The sequence below is a fragment of the Panthera tigris genome, chromosome A3, assembly GCF_018350195.1.
Source record: "Panthera tigris isolate Pti1 chromosome A3, P.tigris_Pti1_mat1.1, whole genome shotgun sequence".
Taxonomy (NCBI): domain Eukaryota; kingdom Metazoa; phylum Chordata; class Mammalia; order Carnivora; family Felidae; genus Panthera; species Panthera tigris.
The window spans coordinates 66,274,102-66,287,354 of NC_056662.1; the positions used below are offsets into that span (position 1 = coordinate 66,274,102).

The window sequence follows — 13,253 nt, forward strand, 5'->3', positions numbered from 1 at the left end:
CTTCAAGCCCTCCAAGTTGCAGTGGTATCAGGGTCTGATAAAGAGAGCACCCCATCATATAAGTAATAATCAGACATGAATAACCATATTTGGACCAGTCATAGTTGAAGGCAGAAGGTGCCAGGCAGCCTTCAGAAGTAGGGCCTTCTGCAAATCAAGGTTTTAAACTAAGCACAGAATGGCCTTCGAGTCTGTAGCACATGGCTTCATCAGCCAGCAGGACCAAATTATCCCTGTGTTTACTTTTTTTTTAAAAAGGCACTGACCTATGAATAAATAGCACTTGACATTGAAAATTGCCACATTAAATACCCTGCTCCTCTCCCCGATTATAGCAGCCTCCGGAGCTCTTCCAAATTGTCACCTAGGATGAATATGACAGCAAACAATGCTTTAAAAGTAAGTAATCTGCTCTATAATTATTTTAGCGGCTGCAACTGCCAACCAGCAGGATCACTTATGAAAAAGGATGCAGTCGTTCCTTATTAAAAATGCATGAATATAGTCTCTTGATTGTGGAAATAATCAGCAGACTATCTAATGTAACAAGACTTAGCCACAGAAGAATTAATTAGGGTGAAATTGATTAAGGAAAAGAGGGTAAAAATCTATCTGTGATGATTCAGGCTCCGATTAAACTCAAGCATTAATTCTCACATTCTTTTCAAATTAAGAGCCTCATCTAAATGCTCTGCATTAATATTCCAGTGTACACCACCCTCCCTTAAAACCAAAGAGAAATGCAAGACATTTCTAATGAAAGCTAAAGATCATGTTCTTGTTGACTATAAAGCCTCTGTCTTAAGGATTTCAGGAGATTGGAGTTTTAATTATTATTTTAAATAAAGGGGCAAGGAGTTGGAGTGGGTGTAGTGAAATCCCCAAATTCATTCTGGTTTTGAACACTTAGCACTTCTGTCAGGAGATTTCTCAAAAACTAAAGGAAGCATGCAACACAAAAAATTATGTGGCAGCCTCCTGAATTCTCTTTGTTTTGCAGTGACCTGCTCTGGTACAGATAAGGGGAGCTTGAAGGGGTCATATGTATTCCATCCTTCACCCTGAGGCAGAGCTCTATCAAACCAGAGAGCCATCCATAATTATCTACCATCTCCTGAGAGGCCTGCGGGCTCTCCACAACTCCCTTGGTAACACAAGCAGCTAATATATTCCCAGCTCCAGAATATGTCCTTCCCCCTCCCCCTGCAGCCATTAAAGGACGCTAGTGAGGAGAAGCTTCCCGCATCACTGATTTTTCTCTTTTCATTTTTCCTCCCTTAGGAGCCAGCTCTGTGGTTCCCGGCTCTCCCCAGCCAAACTGTGCTTACGTTTCATAGGGTCACTGACCTTTCTTTCCTTGCTGCTCCAACAACTGCTATCTTTGCAGCTCTTCTTCCATCTGCTGCCTTGTTTTTTGTTCCATGGCCATTGTGGTTGAGTACGTCCTTTGTCTGAGCTAGGACAGACAACTCCTGGCTGAGAAGCATCCCAGAAGGCTCAGAGCCGTCCCTCTGTGCAGTATGCAACCACTCAACACCATCTGGGGGACCCACTAGCCAAGATGCTCTGAGGTAGGGCACTCAGGGTTGCCAGCCTTATCAGTGAAATACGGAAAGACAGAAATAAAGAAGCCATTTCAAGACCTTTGGCCTGAATATGATCTTCTTTTCTCTTTGCCACCCTAAAAGGTAATCATGGTCAGAGTGGGAGATAGAGTTGTTCAAGAGGCCTCCAAGCAGAATCTATTTCCACTTTGGGTAGTCTAGCCAGGTCTCCCTGAGGAGTTTGTCAAGCAGTGTGGCCTGGGAGAGGGCTTTCCAGACAGAGGGGATGGTGTAAGGGGATCTGGAAACAGCATGAATGTGGCAGGCTTCACTTTCCTGGGCCTACAAGGGAAATCTCATTTATATTTATTATAAAATATCCATGATGCCTTTCTCCCCCACAGACCTGCTTGCTAGTCTCAACTGCTTCAAGCATAGCTGGGCAGATGTCATTGGAGGAATCTGGGGTAGGCCACAAAAGAGCTATAGGGAGCTACCACTGAGAGCCTCAGGGAGAAGTCCACATACTACCTCAGGAACACAGTCATACTCTCCTAGAGCCTGGCTCCACTGCCCATACCTCCAGCCCAACGCTCACCGTACGTGACTTTGAATGACAAACGAGGAATATGGCAAGGTGGCAAGGCCCTGTCTCCCCTCTCAGGATGTTCCTTCCCTTCTATGTAAATTTGTGGTTGCAAATTGTCATGAGGAGGCAGGGACCCCAAACCAGTCCAGCCCTAAATGCAAATATTAATGGGGGAAGGGAAGGATGGTCATCCTAACAACACCCATCCACAGAGCCAGCATCTCAGACTCAACCAAAAGGTCCTATGCCCTACACAAAGGCTACCATGGCCATAACCAATCCTCTTCCTCTTCTCTCTCCCCTCTCTTTTACACTATTCTTCTCCCATCTTTCCCTCAATTTGGTTATTAGCAACCTGATTCTAAGGACCTACCCAAGACTTAGACTTTATCCTTGGTACTGAGGAGGATGCAAGAGAAAAAGATGTGAACGCTGCTCTCCGGGATTTCACAGGTGGTCAGGAGAATGAGATGAACCCACAGCAAGTGACAAACCATAATAGAGGAGCCACCAATTTAACATTGATGTCAGAAAGGAGCAACCCTTGGAACATGGGCTGGGGTAATCAGGAAGACTCTGGGGAATAGGTGGGACTTGAATTAAGTCTTGAGGCTCAGTTGGCATCACATAGATTGAAGGGAGAAAGGAAAGATTCTAAGGATGGGTGGGACAGCAAAAGCCCAGGCTGGAGAGCAGGTTAGAGGACCCTTCAGTCTGACTGCAAGGGAAGATAATGCTGGGGAGTAAGGAAGCCAAGCTTTGCAAAGCCTTGAATGCCAGCTATGGAGGTTTGGATTTTAAGCTAAGTTGTTGATTATCAAACTTTAGTGTGCTGCAGCATTCCCTGGGGTACTGGCTAAAATGAAAGATTCCCAGGCCCCAGACTCAGTAGGCATGGCATTTTAAAGTTTATTTATTTTGAAAGGGGGGGGGGGAGGGGGAGGGGCAGAGGGAGAGGGAGCGAGAGAATCCCAAGCAGGCTCCACACTGTCAGCAAAGAGCTCAACCCAGGGCTCAAATCTCATGAACTGTTGAGATCATGACCTGAGCCAAAACCGAGAGTCATATGCTTAACTGACTGAGCCACCCAGGAATGGGAGGGCATTTTAAATAAGCACCTCAGGTGACTCTGATGGTGACCCACAGGCATGTTTGCTGAAGGTTCTTTTCTCACCATTTTTGTCCTGTGGGTTTTGTTTGCATCATGGAAACCACAGCACCAAAGAGGGTTCCCAGTTTCTGCAAGGATGTTGAGCCTTGTCTTCTAGGAACCTGGAGGCTGGGGCAAGGAACAATTTTGACTACACTAAAGCCAAAGGGAAAGCAGCTCTATTGAACAACTCACAACTAGAGTCATTCCTGAACAAGAGTGGAGAAGCTGCCTCAGACCCTGGAACTGTGTGGGGCCCCCCTCTTGAGTGACCCCAGTGATTAAAAATGGAGCCAATGAAGAAATACCTTTGCTGGAGATATTGTAAAAGTGTTCAGCTCTAGGTTCCTTTAAATAGCTATCTCCCGGGGCACCTGGGTTGCTCAGTCAGTTGAGGGTCCGACTTCGGCTCAGGTCATGATCACACGGTTCACGGGTTTGAGCCCCGCATCGGGCTCAGTGCTGACAGCTCAGAGCCTGGAGCCTGCTTCAGATTCTGTGTCTCCCTCTCTCTCTGCCCCTCCCTGCTCATCCTCTGTCTCTCTCTCTCTGAAAAATAAACATTAAAAAAAAAACCTGTCATTAAAAAAATGATAAGGAAGGAAGGAAGGAAGGAAAGAAGAAAAAGCTATCTCCCTTTAGCACTGTGACATACATTGAACCCTGGATCCGCCATTTAATACATGCGTTTAATGGCAAGTTACTTGCCCTCTCTATTAAACCTGTTTGCTCAAGTCTCAATGTTTACTGGGAAATTTTCAAACCTAGAGAAAAGTTGAAAGGATCAGGAAAACCTATAAATCTTTATCTAGATTTACCAAGTGTTAACATTTTGCCATTTGTTTCCCTTTTTTCACTTTATATAAACATGTTAAGTATACATAGGTTTATATATTATATATACACACTTATTATCTATCTATCTATCTATCTATCTACTCTTTGTTTTTGCAAAAGCATTTGAAAGTCACAGATATCATTACATTTCACTCCAAATACTTAGGAACCAGGACATTCCTCCTATAATTCCTCCATAACCACAACATCATTATCACACCTAAGAAAGTTAACATTGATGCAGTAATATTAGCTAATTTATAAAACATACTGAAATTTCTCTGATTCTCCCAAAATATTCTTTGTAGCTTAAAAAAGACACAGGATACAATCAAGATTCACAAAGTATATTTAATTGTCATGTCTCTTTATTTTCCTTTAACTTAGTATGGGTCTCTCCCTGTCTCTGTTTTGTTTATGACATTGGCATTTTTGAAGAGTCCAGGAAAATTGTCTTGTAAAATGTTCCACAATCTGGATTTGCCTGATTGGATTCCAGCTATTTGGGGGCAAGAATATACTATGAAGGTGATGCTGTGTCCTCCCCATGGCACCCTGTCATGTCATGTCATGTCAGGAGGCATGCCCTGTCCGTTTGTCCCATTCATGATGATGCCACATTGAAGTACTTAGTTAAGGTGTACACCATATGTTTTGACACTTGGTTAGATTTACCTAAGCACTGTATTGATCAACTCAGTCAGATTGTAAAGTGCTTGAGGGCAAAAACTGAGTCTTTGGAAAATAATACTTTGCAGTTTACAAGATTTTTTCATAGAGCTTATCTTGTTTCTTCCTCAGATACCTCTAAGGGAGATATTTTTATTCCCATTTTACAGGAATGCAAAATTTCAGTGTTTAGGAACCCTGACACTGAATCCCAGTTCTACCCTTTCATAAATGTGTCTTATGGCAAATTACTTTAACCACTCTCTTAAAATTCTGTTTGCTCAACAGTAAAATGGGAATAATAGTATCTTCCTCCCATAGTTGTTATGAGGGCTAAATGGGGGCATTGAAAATAAAATGCTTGACATAGTGTTTAGCACGTAAAGAATGCTCAAAAAACGAAAGTGTTCTATCTGTAGAGCTAAACATATTATGTGCACTCACACATAAACACATACATACATATACATATATACATAGACATATATTCATATATATACATATATACATAGACATATATACGTGTGTGTGTGTGTGTGTATGAATGCGTGTGTGTGTGTGTGTGTGTATGAATGCTCAGGAAAGTTAAGTGTCTGGTCTGTGGTCCTCAACAAAACAGCAAGCAGAACCCAATTCAAGCCCCATCTGCCTGACTCCAAACCCAAATCCTATGCCCATTATTCACACACCATCCTGTAGGCATTGGGCCAACCCTTATCACATTATAGGAAACATTTGATCAAAATCATTTGAATAACGTTATAAAAATTAGTCTTCAAATATCTTATTCACACCTAATTTCAAGATGCACAAAGCAGGACCCTACTGCTCTGATCATACAGGTTGGCCATGGGTCCCCATATCAATGCCCTTTCTTCCCAGAATCTGCTAGTACGCTGCCTTCAGCTCACTGCTGTGTTGGCAATCTCACAACATCCCAAGCTCTCCACATTAAACAGCAGTCACCATGCACCCAGAAGCAACATATTATAGCCAGAGATCATTCTGTCTTTGACCTTAAATGTTCCCCTGTGCTGCCCTGCAGAATAATTGCTCTGGAGTAGGAACAAGACCAGAGAATGAGCCTTGGTTGAAGTGGGGAAGCTTTAGGAGGCCAGGCCAGGCAGAAGTCCCTGAAAGCTCCCATAGGTTTTCATTGGAAATTCCCATTCCTGCTTTCTACTAAGTACCCCAGCCCCTGCCCCAGTCTATAGAAGGGAATCCACAGAAACAGCAAACCATCATTTTGAGTCAAGGGTCTTTATCCCATGTGAACTAGGATGGGTCCACCCAAGAACTAATCCCAGGGGTGCTTGACTGGCTAAGTCAGTGGAGCATTCCACTCTTGATCTCAGGATTGTGAGTTCGAGTCCCACTTTGGGTGTGGAGATGACTTAAAAAATAAAGTCTAAAAAACCCAAAAAAAAACTAATCCCACCTGTCTATGATTTTGAAATGTGGGTTTGCTGTTCAGACACATGTCTGGGATCCACAGCAAGGAAAGATCACTGCTAATGAAGAGTTCACAGAGGTGGTGGGCCTTGGAAAAGGGTGGATTGGAGTTGGATAAGGAGGAGAAGAAAGGGAAGTCCTGATTTTGTGGGCATGGGGGCACAGAGCATTAGTAAAAGCACAGAGGTAGGATAACAAAGGCCCGATTCAGGGATGGAGGGGGCAGTATGTGCCCAGGAGGAGTGCAGAGAGGGAAGAACTCCTCCCTTCCAGACACAGAGCAGATTGTGGCTGTGGAACAGCTGAATATTTTATTGATGGAAAATTGGATGTGGCTATGGTGCTTGGGATGTGGATTCTGATTTCATGGCTGGGTGTACTAGATGGCCGATTAGGCCACAGAAGGGAGACCCACACCCCCACCCCCAGGTTTCCCAGGCCAGCAGGACCCAGATAATGACCTTTCTTCCAGACAGCATCAGTGTGTGTACATGCTCTGGCATGAGCCAGATGAACAACCCATTGCCTCACAGGTTCTCGGTTCCAGTTATTCAGCGGACATACATGTAGCACCTACTGCTGTACCAAGTATAGTGTTAAATACAAATGAGATATAGATGTCTCTGCCCAGGGGACAGCTTGGAGACACAGACCCCCTAACAGGCCTCTAACTGTAGGAAGAACAAAGTACTATGGCCTGAGGCAGCACAGAAGAGGGGCCCCCCTGTGCTGATGCATTCCCCAGACAAAGAGGAAAGAGAGGGATGCTACCCAGAGTTTACTGAGGACTCTGTTTGGGGTAAAGCATGAGCTGGGAGCTTGTTCTATACTCTAACCCTTAATCTTCATAGTCACTGTAAAAAGTAGGTATCACAGTTCCTAACTACGTAGACAAAAGGCATTCCAGGTGGGCACATGGGAAAGAACCCTGGAATGTGGAGACACTTAGCAGTTTGGAGAAGCTGAAGCATCAGAGGCTTACCAGGGTTGGGGCTGGCAAGAAATGAGCCGAGGAAGATGGATTGGGAAGACAGATGACAAACTTGGACTTTACCCATCTAGCCCATGAAGGGTTGTAAAAAGGACGGTGCCAAATGTCTCTTTCACTCCTGCTACCCTGATGGCCTCTCTGGTCCTGGCCTCCTCTCCACATACTAACCATTCTCATCATATCAACACATAATGATCGCACACCTTTACTGGGAGCCAGACCCTCTCCTGGGCACTGGGGATGTGATGAACAAGACAAGGGCCTATTCTCATGAAGTAATGAACGAGAGAGTAGTAGAAGGAGACAGACAGTATCTAGGACACAAACACACAAAATAAAGGCAAGATTGTGATAGGTTCTGTGACAAAAATCAAACACTTGGGACAGAAAGAAATGGGGAGGGGCAGGGGGCTGCTTTAGCTAATTGTTTCCTCTTCTTTCCATGGAACTCTGGTTGCTATGGAGTACAGGGGTCTCAGGACACAGAGTTGGGAAGCTGTTTAGTTCCCCCCATTTCAAATCCTTTTCCTGAAAGTAAGTTAACTTCCTAGAAAAACATATCCCATGCTTCCAACATTCCTGGGCCTCTGATGCTGCTCCTTGCCAAGACTGGGGGAAAGGCCCCTAACTTCAGACACAGCCTAACCTGATTCTTGTGGGGATTAAGCTAGCAAGAGGCATGGCATGAGACATCCTGTGCCCTCCTCACCAGTATCAGGAGCCCAAAGTGCAGAGCCCACTTTGAATCCCAGAGCTGGAAAGGAGAAAATGGTGAGGCCATGCAGGACAGACAGTAGATGTTTGTGGAACATTTTCAGGGATGGGTTCCTTTCCCTTCATCCATGAGCCATTGCAGAATATCATCCTCTTGGCAGCCAACAGTGTCCTTCTTTCTCTGGAATGACCCCTCTGCTTCAGTGCCCTATCTTGGCCTGTGGGCAGGGAGAAGACATATTTAATCCCAGGCCCAACAGTCCTCAGAGACCAAGTCAGCCTGAGTAGGCTTCTCCCAGTTCACACAATCTTGGGCCCTTTGGACGTCTCTCAGTGGCCAGGGTGTTTGTCCTGAGAGTGAGGGGAGCACATGGGATGCTGGCAGGGTGGCTTGTCATACCTCAGTTTCTGGACCATGGAGCTGGATAGGCAAGGAAGGCTGTGGTGTGGAGCTAGAAGCCCAATGAGTGGCCTCCTCAGATATGAGCCAACCTGCTGGAGCCCAGACATAACACACCCAAAGGGAATGGTGAGCAAGTCAAACCGGTGGGGCTGGATCCCAAGCTGTGCCATCCTGGAAGGATTCTTGGAAAACCAGACAGATGCTAAGAAGGGTTGGAGTAAGAACCCAGCTCATGCCTGCACCAACCTGGAAGGAGAGGGGTGGGGGGAATGTGAGGGTGGGCCTGGACCACCTGGAGGCCAGAGGCCACATTGGGATCTGGGCTAATGTCAAGATGTATTCCCAAGTTCAGAGAAAGAGGCAATCCATGCTGGACTGCTTATCAGTGCCTTCCATCCCGCAAAGGAACCATGGCTGGGTCTGGTTTTATTACAGCACTTTTGACCTCTTGCTTCCCTCAGGGAGGCATGGAAACAACTGGGGACCCTGGAGAATAATTTGGCAGCCACCTCCCTCACTTAGAGGATTTTTTCCACCTTTCCGCCCTCCTATGGGCATTTCCTAAAGCCCAGCCTTCTGAGAGGTGACAAGAAAGAAGCATGTTAAATTTCACAAGCAGAGCATTATTATTATTCCCAGCCAGAGCTCAATATGATGCAGAATTTGAAGCCATGCGTGTGAAAAAGTGCAAATCCATCCTCACAATTTTTCTAAGATTCCATCTCAAGCATCCTAAAGCTGAATAATGGGAAATTCAGCACTCTTCTCCTCCATTCTCTCTGCTTCTCTGTCTCTGTCTCTCTCTCCCCGCAGCCCCCCCCCCCACCCACGCACACAAGCATGCATATATGCACCATCCCCCTTACCCATTTCAGAATCTTCTCTTTTCTGCTAGTCTCTGCCTCCTCCTCCCCACCCCCACCTCCCTTCTTAGAAGGAGCACACCAGGACAAGAAAATGTCCCAAGCACAGAACTGATTTCTCAGAAGGAGTTGTTAATGCAGATATAGCCCCAGAATGATTGCTTCCCCGAGCCCATTTCTCAAACCCACCATGTCTAATGTAACCCAAGAAATGATGCAATTGCATGTAGTGGCCTTCACCAGACAGTGCCCAGGGTTGCCCCGGAGAGCCATATCTGCTGTTGTTTTAGGAAAAGGCTAGCTCACTTTCTGTGGCAGGAGGCTGCTGATATGGTCCCTTCCCAGGGATTGGCAGCTCTGAGGGGCTTGGGAAGAGCACTTATAAAACACAGATTCACAAATGGGCTGCCAAGGGTCTGGGAAGGCCCTGAAACTGAATGCACTAGTGTGAGTATGTGTGTTTTCCTTGGGATGAGAATCTTGTTTGTTCTGTCTGATTCTCAATGGAGTCAGAGACCCCGCCCAAATGGTTACTAGTTTGGGGCGATTGGTAAAACAAAAAGATGAAATGTTCCTTCTCTCATTTTTCCCATTGATGAGTGTGTTTTATGCAATTCCTCGTGTAAAATAGAAGCCTGAGCCCATAGAAATCAGGGGTTGAACATCCTGAACATGCAGTTCCGTGGATAGTCACCAAGAGAAGATCTGAGCAGGAGACATGATGTCACCTTTGGGGAGGAGACTCTTCAGCTGTCTGGAGTGAGGGGAGGAGGTAGGAGAAGAATCAGTAGCCTTGGACCCCCAGGGAGAGGCCAGAGCACCTTTCTGGGACACAGTCCAGGCTCTGCATTGAACATGCAGCTCTAAAGGAGATGCTGTGCGGATTCCAAGCTGCCAAGTCCTGGAGGCCCTAAGGGAGAACCCAGCTCCAATCAGCCCAGATGGTGTCTGGGCATCCTGTGCCATACCTACCAGGATCAGGAGCCCAAAGTACAGAGCCCACTGCAAGTCAGAACTAAGACAGCTCAACACCAAGACCAGCTTCCCTGACCTCCCACAGGAGGGAGAAGAGAGACTGAGGGCCTCCACCCACCAGCCTCTAAGTCTCTTTAGCCCTTGGCATGGTAATTAATCGCCGGGAAGTTATACATCAGCCTCAGCAAGCTAACATGGCAGGAGCTCCTTCCTGACAGCAGAGCTAATAAGAAATTTGCTAATGCAATTTATCACTTTAAAAAGCCATATGTCAGTGAGTATGAGCACTTCTCTGCAGCAGCCAGTCTAATTGTCAGAGCAGAGCAGCAAGCAGCTCTCTGAATGAGGTGAGGATGATGTCTTCACTGAATCCGTGGCGCAATGCAGCAGACGGGGACTGGGAGGAGGGGTGCTGGGCCCCAGGCCCTCAGCCCTTTCTGCTCTCAAAAAGCTGGTCTCTGCAACACTCTTCTAAGGACCTATTAAGAACCAGATGTGCCCTGAGTTCCAGCCCCTGCTGGAAGCCGAACTTGCAGCCACTCGGTTTATGCCGCAGCATTAAAATAAAAAAACAGGTCTGTCTGCAGTGACAGCTGATCTAAGTCTCAGCCAGTGAATGTCAACACACCAGACCCCATTGGGGCTCCTGGCAAATTTGCTTTTTCTCTCTCAGACCTCTGCGATGACTCCGTTCGGGACAAGGACCACTAGTCCAGCGTCAGATGCAGAGAAAGAAGATTAGAAATCCACCTCTGGCTCAACAAGATCTCTGTTCCCAGTTTAGACAAAAAGCAACTTGCTTTGCATGCCCAGTGTTTGGCAAAAACAAACATTGGTTTCCAGAAGGGGGATAAACTGCCGTCATGGGATGTTGTTTCACTCACTCCAAACCATTTGCCCCCAAAGAAAATTCATAGAGAAGCAAGTGAAGCAAGTATCCCTCGTGGGAACAGAGCCCAGGGCTACCAGGAGGGACTGAGTGCCCACATATCTGGATCCCCACTGCTTTCTGGAATAGTCCTCTTAGTTATCACTGGGACTGAAGGGGGATGGGAAAAGTGATGAAGGAAGGCAAGCCACCGACACTCAGAGACACATCACACCCAATTTTAATCAGTTCAACTTTCCTCTACACCAGATGTTGATCCTAATTTTTCCCTGTCCTTTAATTAATTCTTCGAATTTTGGGTGCCAACACTCAAGGAAGACAAAGCACAAGGACCCAGGTAACAGCCAGTGGAAAGAAGCAATGCTATGCCGGAGCTCTGGACAGCTCAGCGTGTGTATACCACCCCTGATAACTGAGAGGAGCCTAGCGTGCATCAGCCAGTGCCTAGAACAGTAGGCTGCCTTCTTGTTTAAGACTTCTCTTCAGGGGCGCCTGGGTGGCTCAGTCGGTTAAGCGTCCGACTTCGGCTCAGGTCACCATCTCGCGGTATGTGAGTTCGAGCCCCGCGTCCGGCTCTGTGCTGACTGCTCAGAGCCTGGAGCCTGTTTCAGATTCTGTGTCTCCCTCTCTCTCTGACCCTCCCCCGTTCATGCTCTGTCTCTCTCTGTCTCAAAAATAAATAAATGTTAAAAAAAAAAAAAAAAAAGACTTCTCTTCAGGTTGGGTGTCCAACTTCGGCTCAGGTCATGATCTCACGGTCCGTGAGTTTGAGCCCCGTGTCGGGCTCTGTGCTGACAGCTCAGAGCCTGGAGCCTGCTTCAGATTCTGTGTCTCCATCTCTCTCTGACTCTTCCCTACTTGCACGCACTGTCTCACGCGCACTCTCAAAAATAAATAAACATTAAAAAAAAAAAAAACACTTCTCTTGACCTGATGACCCCCTTACCCTCAGGAGTGACAAGTGAGGCCAGGCACCTGGAACTGGTGCAAATTTCTTTATGAGTCTAACCTGCAGGAGAAGGCTTTTGCAGCAAGGCCCCTCAAGGAGTTGAAGCCACCTGTGTGTGTGCAACCTGGAGGCAGTGGGCAGTGGGCAGGTCCCCTAGCTTCCTGTTGTGCCTGATAAGCACCTAGGCAGAGCAGTCCAAGTGGCCTGGGATCTGAGGAACACAACCTTCAAGCCTTGGCCCAGGGTTCAGCAGTCAGGGCTACAGGAGCAGAGAGGAACATCCACTGGACCTGCTTGAGCAGAAGAGAGTCCCACGGGCCCTTTTATGTGCTCTTGAAAATGTATTTTAATGTCTGAGCTCCTATCCTCCTGTTTTAGTTTTTTAAAAAAAATTTCCTGGTTCTCCTCCCATGCTTATTTTTCCAAATCAGTCTTAATACCATTTTTCCAAGTTTAAAACAAAGATTATCCTGTTGAGATTTGATTGGGCCAACATTGAATTAACAGATTCATTTAGGGAAAAATTTTCACTTTTACAAAATTGAGTCCTTCTGTTCAAGTTAGAATATATTTTTCCATTTAAATAAAGCCCTACTGTTCAAGTACTTTTAAAAATCTCCATATTGGCTCTGAATTACCTTCTTTGAAGGCTCATTTGCCAAAATGTTGTAAACTCTTACTCACTAAGGGAGTAATGTGTTCCCTCTTTCTTGGTAGTGAAGTGAATTATATTCTAAAGTGGACTTCTTAGGTGCCTTAATTTAAACCAAGTGGCACCGGGACTAATAGCCACCTTGAGTTTTCTTAGCCTTGTGACCTCCAACCTAGGCTCCAGGTCCTGAAGCCTCCCTCATTCTGGAACCACACCAACACACAGGAAGGCAGTCTCTACCCCAAGACCAACTAAACTACAACTTTTACCCAGTCAGTGGTGAGCGCCTCTGGGTCCCAGGGAAGAGACCCAAGGAAGATAAAGTCCCTGACTTCAAGACACACAGTTAGTAGGTTAACTTGAGAGCAGTCGCTAGTACAGTCCTGGTTATAGCCCCACTCACACACTTTTCTCAAGTAACCCCTCTGCAGCACCAGCTTCACAGAGGCAATCGGTATAGTCACACACATCCTAGTGCATAGATGGATACTCTGCTTACTTTAATGCTCTCTTGTCATCATCTTAGAATTCTTAAAACTTTTGAACAAGGGAACCCACTGTTTCCTTGTGCACTGG

General features: G+C 46.1%; 1 long non-coding RNA gene across 1 annotated transcript; it reads left to right on the top strand.

Annotated features, from left to right (window-relative positions):
• The first annotated feature begins 320 nt into the window (after nt 1-320).
• LOC122237308 lies at nt 321-1,642 on the top strand. Its single transcript, XR_006215697.1, has 2 exons — nt 321-399; nt 1,282-1,642. It is a non-coding gene; the product is annotated as an uncharacterized LOC122237308 (long non-coding RNA).
• The last annotated feature ends 11,611 nt before the right edge of the window (nt 1,643-13,253 follow it).